At 38.4% G+C, this 8,782-nt stretch overlaps 1 pseudogene; it reads right to left on the bottom strand.

The window, feature by feature from the left end:
* Positions 1–1,723: 1,723 nt before the first annotated feature.
* Positions 1,724–2,033, bottom strand: LOC102420299 (annotated as a pseudogene).
* Positions 2,034–8,782: the final 6,749 nt, after the last annotated feature.

The raw sequence follows: 8,782 nt of genomic DNA, 5'->3' as shown, positions 1-8,782 counted from the left end.
CCAAATAGTTTAACCAGTTTCCTCTGGTGCCCTGACTACAGTGTGCAGGTAAATAGCTCTCCCTGGGATATCTACCTGCCTGTGGTAGGGCCTATGGGAAAGTAAGGGGCATATCTTGCTCACCAGTATTTGTAAATACCTTGTGACTTGGAGAAACATACCTTTCTGTGTGCACCTTGTGATTTTTCTGTTTGGCGAACTTTGCTGTTGTCCTCCTGCCTTACTTTTTTTCTTCTGCACAATTGCAATGCTCAGTTGTCTATTAACAATGATGTCAGCCCGAATTTATTAGCTGAGCTCGCTGCTGGCTGCCTCCATAGCAACCAGCTGAAAATATTATAAGGACTTTCCCCATGAGCCCATACTGAACAAAAGCACATCACTACCTCTTTCTGTTTTAACATTTGTCTACCTCAAGATGAGCTGGATAGAATTCAGAATATATTTTTCAGCTGGGAACAGAAATAATCAACCAGGTCAAATGCTAGGCCTGATTTCTTTGGATGCCCTACAGATTGTCATCTCCCTCTAATGAATGATTCGTGCCATTCACCTCGAATCTGTCACTTAGGTTATTTGAGTTTCTATTCTGTACTTCTTAAAACTGACATTGCTAATATGAATAAATTCTTATAATAGGTGGGGATTCAATGAGCCAGTTGATATATTTGACTAAATATTTTCTTTTATGTTTTTAAAATAATCTTTTAAAATGTCAAAAGCCCCTTAGGATATTAACTAGCATTTTGAAGAAAGCCTAAGGAACTGATTTTCATTCTTTTCTAGGAGTCCTTCAGCAGCTTTAAAATGCTGAATTTATGATTCTATGCTACCATATTCCCAGTAGGAGATTCTAGATAATTATTTTTTTTCTGAAGATTAAAGAAATTCACTAGACACTGACTAGGCAATGCAAATCTATGTATGAAGTAAACAGAATAGCATGATTCTGTCATCTTTGAATAATACCTTGCATACACTAATACTCCCAACCTTTTCTTTATTCTTGGCAGCTGTACATTTTCAATGACTAGTTTTGTAATTATACAAACTATATGCAACAGGATTTTCAAATAGATGGCTCATTTTATAGCAATATATTTTATAGCTTATGTAGCTGTAACATGCTTAGAAGGGAATTTATTACCTTCATGCTTTGCTAGGATGAGAGCTGTCATTCTCATCATCTTACACAGAGTCTCCTTGTTCAGTTATGTGTGTGCATGGCTTTCTAGAGGATAACTAGATTGCCCTTTTCCCTTCCATTATACAGAAGCAGATATTAGAAGAACGAAATTAGAAGAACCATACAATTCCTCCGCAGATATATTCCAAACCAGACAGACAAACAGAAAACCAAAAAGTTTTGCCCTATTTGACCTTAACCATGCTAGGTGTGTTCAGCGTCTTCCCTACTGAGGTCCAGGCCCTGTGTAGTTGGATGCAGACCAGGTGATGTACTCTTTGTTTCACTGGAGACAAAAGGGGGCCCTCACAACTCTTGGTTTTACAGGCACTGCCCTATATCCTTCCTTTAAAAAAATAATTCTTTATTGTTGAAAGTATTACATATGTCCCCCTTTTCCCCCCATTGACCCCCTCCAATACCTCCCCAAACCCCCTCCCCACCTTCCCTCTGAGTTTCCGCTCTCTGTTCCATGCTTCCATGTCTCTGGATCCACTCTGTTCATCAGTTGTTTTTTTGTTTTTTATTTTATTTTTTAACTTTTATTATGCATTACATAATATACTGCATAACCTTCTAGCACAGGTAGATGAGCAAAACTGAGTTATTTTTCATTAATCAGGAAGTGCTTCCTTAATCAATATTCTCCAAACACTTTGACACATAGTAATGATTAACTCCAGAGATGCGCCTATCTCTCTCCATCAAAGACCACTGATATGAATAACAGGCAACCCTTTTTTCCTTGCCCCCATTGCTGAACCTGTGAATATGCACATTGGCAATTCCAGGGATGAGCAAGCACACGCCCATGACAGTGAGCCCCGGGGAGAATCTCGAACCACATCGCTGCAAGGTTACCAAAGCAAGAAAAATACCTCCAGCTCCCGACAAGTGACCGACTTCGATCCTTTCCCACTCTCATCAGTTTATTTTGATGATTACTTAGATTCCACATTGTAACCCTTGCCAGCTTACTCAGACAGTTCTCTATCTTCTGAGGCTTGTTGTCTGGTTCACACTCACTTCTGATTCCTGACTTTCAGTAACGGACAAAGGCATCCCAGGTGCATTCAGCCTGGTATCTCCCTGGACACCCACCATCATCTCACATTCATTACTATGTGCCCCATAAGCAGTACGCTCCCCATGGATTATCTCATTTAAACTTCATAACAACCCTGTGAGTCAAGTACTGTTAATCAGTGTTCAGGTTATTAAGAAAACACATAGAAAATAAGAGGTGAAGTCAGGATTTGAACCCAAGCAGTCTCTTAACTGCTATTCTCCACCTCCTCCCAACTCTTGCTCAAAAGGAGAATTGAATATGAGTCATTTGGGTAGGAGATAGGTTTCCTAACCATATTGAGTTGTTACCAGTCTGGGGGAGGGTATAGGTCTAGCTCAGTGGTTCTCAACCTTCCTAATGCCGCGACCCTTTAATACAGTTCCTCATGTTGTGGTGACCCCCAACCATAAAATTATTTTCGTTGCTACTTCATAACTGTAATTTTGCTACTGTTATGAATTGTAATGTAAATATCTGATATGTAGGATGTATTTTCATTATTACAAATTGAACATAATTAAAGCATAGTGATTAATCACAAAAACAATATGTAATTATATATGTGTTTTCCGATGGTCTTAGGCGACCCCTGTGAAAGGGTCGTTCGACCCCCAAAGGGGTCGCGACCCACAGGTTGAGAACCGCTGGTCTAGCTGCATAAAATGATTCTGTCTTCCAATAGTCTTTTAATTCTCTTAGTGGTAAGAGGCTTTAATCATTTTCTTTGTATTCAAAATTGGCTTTTTACTTTTTATCCACACAATAGGCCACTGATAACCCAGATTGTATTCCTTATGGGCTATCATGTCCCTTATCACTTGTTTACAACAAGGGCTCTGGCTTGGCCTTGGCTTTTAGGTGAAGTCATCTTAGAAAAAATACAAGAGCCACAAAAATAGAGTTTTAAAAAAATGACAAATATTGCAAGCATTCATTTTATACTCCCACAATCTTTATTTTCCAATTTCTCTTAGTTGAAAATGAGAACTGTAAGAGATCTTAGAAAATAGTGGACTTTTAGAAATACTCACAACTACCTATAAACAAAATACTCACTGCTACATCCTTACTCCACACAAAGCAGATAATATTAAAGAGACTTGGAAAGAGCTTGATATCTGTAGGTTCACTACAAAAACTTAAGCACACTCAAATAAACAAAAAACATGAATAACAAATACTTGGCATACTTTTTTTCAAATCAAAAGGATAAAAGACTAAAGTAGGAATTCAATTAAGAGCTTAGTGGCTTTTAATAGGTGGCATTTTCTAAGTAAATTTCTCAGTCTAAACAGTGATATTACAAAGCAAAAGAAAGTTCCTCTGAGGAACTATCTTGCCTCCTAGAGAAAATTAAGGCAAGATGATTTCTCCTCGGGGTTGCCAAGGTGCAAGGCCGAAATATTGTTATGTAAGGGAATGGCCTTCTCACTTGATGAGAATAACAAGAGACACAGTAAAAGTCTTAGTTTGGTAGGAAATGAAATATCTAGCTCCTGAAATATTGCTGTGAGTTCTGAGTGACAGAAACAGGAAGGAAGTGTGAGCAATACCCTAGTCTGTATTGCACTTGGTCTGGTAGAAAACCACGTGGTGGGGCATGTGACAAACTCTGTCCCTGCTCTTGCCTTAACGTGCTCCTCGTGAAATCTTAAACCACATTGGGTTTTTGTCAAATGAGTCAGATGTCTGATCCTGACAGAAGATTCTGATGGCAGGGGTCTGGTCTATTTTGTACACAGCTATGTTGTGAGCATAGTACAGTGATGGCGAACCTATGACACGCGTGTCAGAGGTGACATGCAAACTCATTTTTTTGGTTGATTTTTCTTTGTTAAATGGCATTTGAATATATAAAATAAATATCAAAAATATAAGTCTTTGTTTTACTATGGTTGCAAATATAAAAAAATTTCTATATGTGACACGGCACCAAAGTTAAGTTAGGATTTTTCAAAATGCTGACACGCCGAGCTCAAAAGGTTCGCCATCACTGGCATAGTAGGTATTCAGTGAATGAATGGATGAATTTGCACACCTCAGGGTCCAATCATCTGAGAGCAGACTGAGAAATAGTTTGGGCTTTCTTGCTCTTTACCTAAACAATGGTGATGAAAAATGAAAGAAAAAGACATGCAGTAGAAAAGGTCATCTGTCATCTGCCACAGTAACTGAGTTATTTTGTTCAGATCCAGTTTGTATTTGTGGCGTCTTTGGAGAGAAGATGCCAGAATATTACAGCTAAGTAATCATGTTTTTGTGTATGTGTGTGCGTGTGCATGTGATTGTTCTATAGATGTAGGTATATCAGATTCTATAGGTATAGCCATGGCTATGGTTGACTTTAGTTAACTTCCCATCAACCCTTCTGAAATGAAAGACTTTCCTAATTCTACTGATTTAGCAGTAATTATTTAGAATTATAGGAAGCAAGCTTGACTCATAAACAAAATAGCCCATCCCCACTCATAATATAGCTCAGTGATAATAAGAGGAAAAGTAATCTGGGAAGGCCACTCCTCCACTCCAGAAATCTCATGACATCTAAATTGGGAGATGGTGGCCATGTAAACAAATTCAAATTACCTTCCAGCAAAAACCTCAAACTACTTGCTTGAGATGGTTTCGGGTAGAGGACCTGAATCCAGATCAAAATCAAAAGCCACAAAAATACTGAAATAGCTGAAACAGAGACACAGTCATTACAGGAAGCTGAGGAAGGTTCAAAGAAAGCTTAAAAAAGAAAAAGAAAGAAGAGGAAACGCTATACAGTAAGAGAAGCTGGTGGTATTGCTCATCCCTCCTGGAAATGTTGATGACATCCACTGAAGAGGAAGGGGAAGGAGGTAGAGGGCAAAACAAGCAGCCTAGACAGGGACAAAACAGGAAACAGGAGTGCTAATGACACTGAACTGTAAATCGGGAAGAGAGCAAAGACTCCAGCCACAGACGGGTAAAGACACCGGAAGAGGACAAAATGAAAGTAGTGAGGGACTCAGAGAGAACTATGGACTAAATAGCGCATTTACAAGTAGATAATGGAGTCTCAATTTTCCTACTGAAATGACCTGGAAACAGGCTGAGACCTATTACAGTTATTCCCGGGATGTTCTATTGTACTAGATTTGCATCAAATATTGCTTAAAATAAATGGACCTTCAAATGTAGGGAATTCTGTTTTTGTTGTTATATAGAGATATCTATATCTCCATAGTAATAGGTGAGTAGATTGCCAACAATATGAGTAATATTATCTCATTCTCACAAGTCTTAGGAAGTATGTAGTTTACCATCCTTAGTTCCTAGATGCATTCTCTGAAGTTGTATCATTTGTTAGGGGTCAAGTGGCCAGTGCAGGATAGTCTCAAGACATGAATTTCTTACTCTCGACTTCACAATCTATATTCTAGCTGCCATTTCATCTTGCTTCCCAAGTATAGAGCCATTTGATCAATACATGACATTCTACTGAACACAATGAGCCACCTCTGGTTCATTTCCCTTTATATTTGATCTATTTTTCAGAATTGCTGTTATTTTCCTCTGCCAACCTTTCCAGGGAGAAGCAATAAAATGCCCAGAATTAAGGAGCAACCCAAAGAAGAAAAAAGGAGTCTAGAAATAAGGTCTAGAATGGTAGAGTGCTGAAGCCTGCTAGGATAGTATAGATTGTTGAGTTCAGTTCCCTTATTAGAGTGAGTAACCTACTGACCCCAATTAACCACCTTACTAAAAGTAACAAAATCTTTTGACTGAATGGAGAATGATCAGTAGCTATGTTTCTTATATTTATTTGCAATACTTTGGGGGAATTATTGTATTAATAATCTAATGTAGCCATTATTATTATTTATAAAATAGCAACAATTTGGTATGGGTAAGTGATTTGTCCAAGGTTACATAACATAGTAGATTTTAAAAAAATATATTTTATTGATTTTTTACAGAGAGGAAGGGAGAGGGATAGAGAGTTAGAAACATCGATGAGAGAGAAACATCGATCAGTTGCCTCCCGCACACCTCCTACTGGGGATGTGCCCGCAACCAAGGTACATAGCGTTGACCGGAATCAAACCTGGGACCTTTCAGTTCACAGGCCGATGCTCTATCCACTGAGCCAAACCAGTTAGGGCATAGTAGATTTTTTTCAAATTTCTCCAAACCTTATTTCATCCAGGAATTACACTATTGCCAGCAAGACCCAAATTCAATTGAATTTAAGCTTATGTCACATACCAATGGTTGTTGTTTTGTTGTTAATCCTCACCTGAGGATATTTTTTCATTGATTTTTGGAGAGAGTGGAAGGGAGGAGGAGAGACAGAGAGAGAGAAACATCGATGTGAGAGAGACACATCAATTGGTTGCCTTGTGCATGTGCCCTGACCAGGCCCAGGGATTGAGCCTGCGACTGAGGTATGTGCCCTTGACCGGAGTTGAACCCAGGACTCTGCAGTCCATGGACCGATGCTCTATCCATTGAGCCAAACCAGCTAAGGCAGCAGTGGTTGTTTTTAAAGAAATAAAAGTTTTCTTCAGAATCCAGAGTTGATGTTGTTCATTGGCTGCCATCCTGGTATGCAGCAGGCAGAGGATACTTCCTCTAACCACCAGGACAGTTTTGGATGCTCCATTGCTCTTTCATAATCCAGTTGGTTTGCCATGCTCCTTGGGTTAGGAAATAAGCCCCTCAGGCACTATTGCACAACTTTATTTAAGGTCTTAAGAAGGCAAATTCTAAATGAACAGAGAGGTCCACAAATATTCATACAAATAAGGCCAACACTTAATACCAAAGGGATTCCATTGAGAGAACAATTGTGTTGTTAGGAATTTGAGGACAGATGTAGAAAATTGCTGTGGCCACAATGTGAGGACATTCTTCTGTGTTGAAAAACATTCAGGGATGCTGATGTTCAAGTTCACATGCTTTTTAGTAAATGTTTCTGGACAAAGTTTGTTGGAGGAATGAGAAGCTGGCAGTTTAGGTCAGATAGTCTGTGTTCCTAGATTAGACTCATAAGATTTTCTTTGATTTGGGTTAATGTAATAATACCTGAAAACCATGTTGCGTTTTATAGAATAAAATGAAATACAAACACTTAAATTATTATTGTTGTTGTTATTTGTTGTTGTTAATCCTCACCAGAGGGTATTTTTCCATTGACTATTTTTAGAGAGAGTGGAAGAGAGGGGGAAAGACAGAGAGAAACATCAATGTGAGAGAAATACATCGATTGGTTGCCTCCTGCACATGCCCTGACCAGGGCCCGGGCCAGGTAAGGAGCCTGCAACGGAGGTATATGCCCTCAATCAGAATCGAACCCAGGACCCTTCAGTCCACAGGCGACACTCTATCCACTGAGCCAAACTGGCTAGAGTTAAATTATTTTAAAAAAAACCATAACTGTATAATTTGTATTGAATCAGATACTATCTTAAGAGGATGGTAATATTATTAAAACCAAAGGATTATGAAACATTATGGAGAAAAACTTAAAACTGAGGTATTTTATCTATTGACTTATTTTTAAAAAATATTTAGCATGGAAAAGACTGCTAGTTGCCTATCCATTCTCCCCTTTCTCTTTGAAAGAACCTCAATTTTCAGCTAGGTGCAGAGTCTCTCAAGGCAAAAAGTACATTTCCCAGCCTCCTTTCTGTCTAAGTGTGGCCACGTGATATTTTCTGTCAAGGATATTGAAGCTTACTTCCTAGCTGGAAAGTCCAGAAAGGCTGCTGAACTTGATTCAGCTCAGCTGGGAGGAGTCCTGTCTGCTGTTCCTTCTTCTTCTTCTTTTTTTTTTTTTTTTTTTTGGCCTGCAATGCAGATGTGACAACTGGAGCATGACCAGCCTTGAGATGGCCGTGATAATAAAAGCCACATGTTAGGCTGTGACATCCTGCAACGGCCATAGTTAGATTGTCTCCCTCCAGATTTATTTTATTTGAGAGAAAAAAATTCCCCCTAATTGTGGCTTGCTTTAGACCTAACAGTATACATTTTTCTTTTATGTGCCGAAACACCTAATCCTAACAGATACATTAGCAATAAAAAGATTTTCACCTCCAGTCCTAATACTGAATGTTAGACCTGGAACATCTAAAACTACTAGTATAATACAAGAGTAGAGTTTGAACCATAGGTTTTGTTATTATCTGTGTGTTTTCTTTGAAAATCCATAGAGATAGTTTATTTAAAGTAGTCTCTGTTTTTAGTTTGGAAAGTCTTGCTCTTAAAAAGAAAAATGGCACAAGATATTAGTTTCTCCAGCTCTGTCTCTCTCTTATTCTCATTAATATCCAGGAATAGTATATGTTTCATCTAGTCAAATAATATATTTTTCTATGCATTTATACAATATTCTAAGTTCATAAAATATACCCACATAATTATCTGAGATGATTCTCATAATAGGGCCACGAAGTAAGACAAACATAACTATTTCCATTTTTACTCATGTGGTAACAGGGTTCCCCTGTTCGTTACATCACTTTTAGGGAGATGAGGCTGTTATTATCCTTAAT

This window comes from Myotis lucifugus, unplaced genomic scaffold (genome assembly GCF_000147115.1).
Source record: "Myotis lucifugus unplaced genomic scaffold, Myoluc2.0 scaffold_12, whole genome shotgun sequence".
NCBI classification, from domain to species: Eukaryota; Metazoa; Chordata; class Mammalia; order Chiroptera; family Vespertilionidae; genus Myotis; species Myotis lucifugus.
Note: the sequence above shows the minus strand (reverse complement) of the source record. Positions and strands in the feature narration are given on the sequence as shown.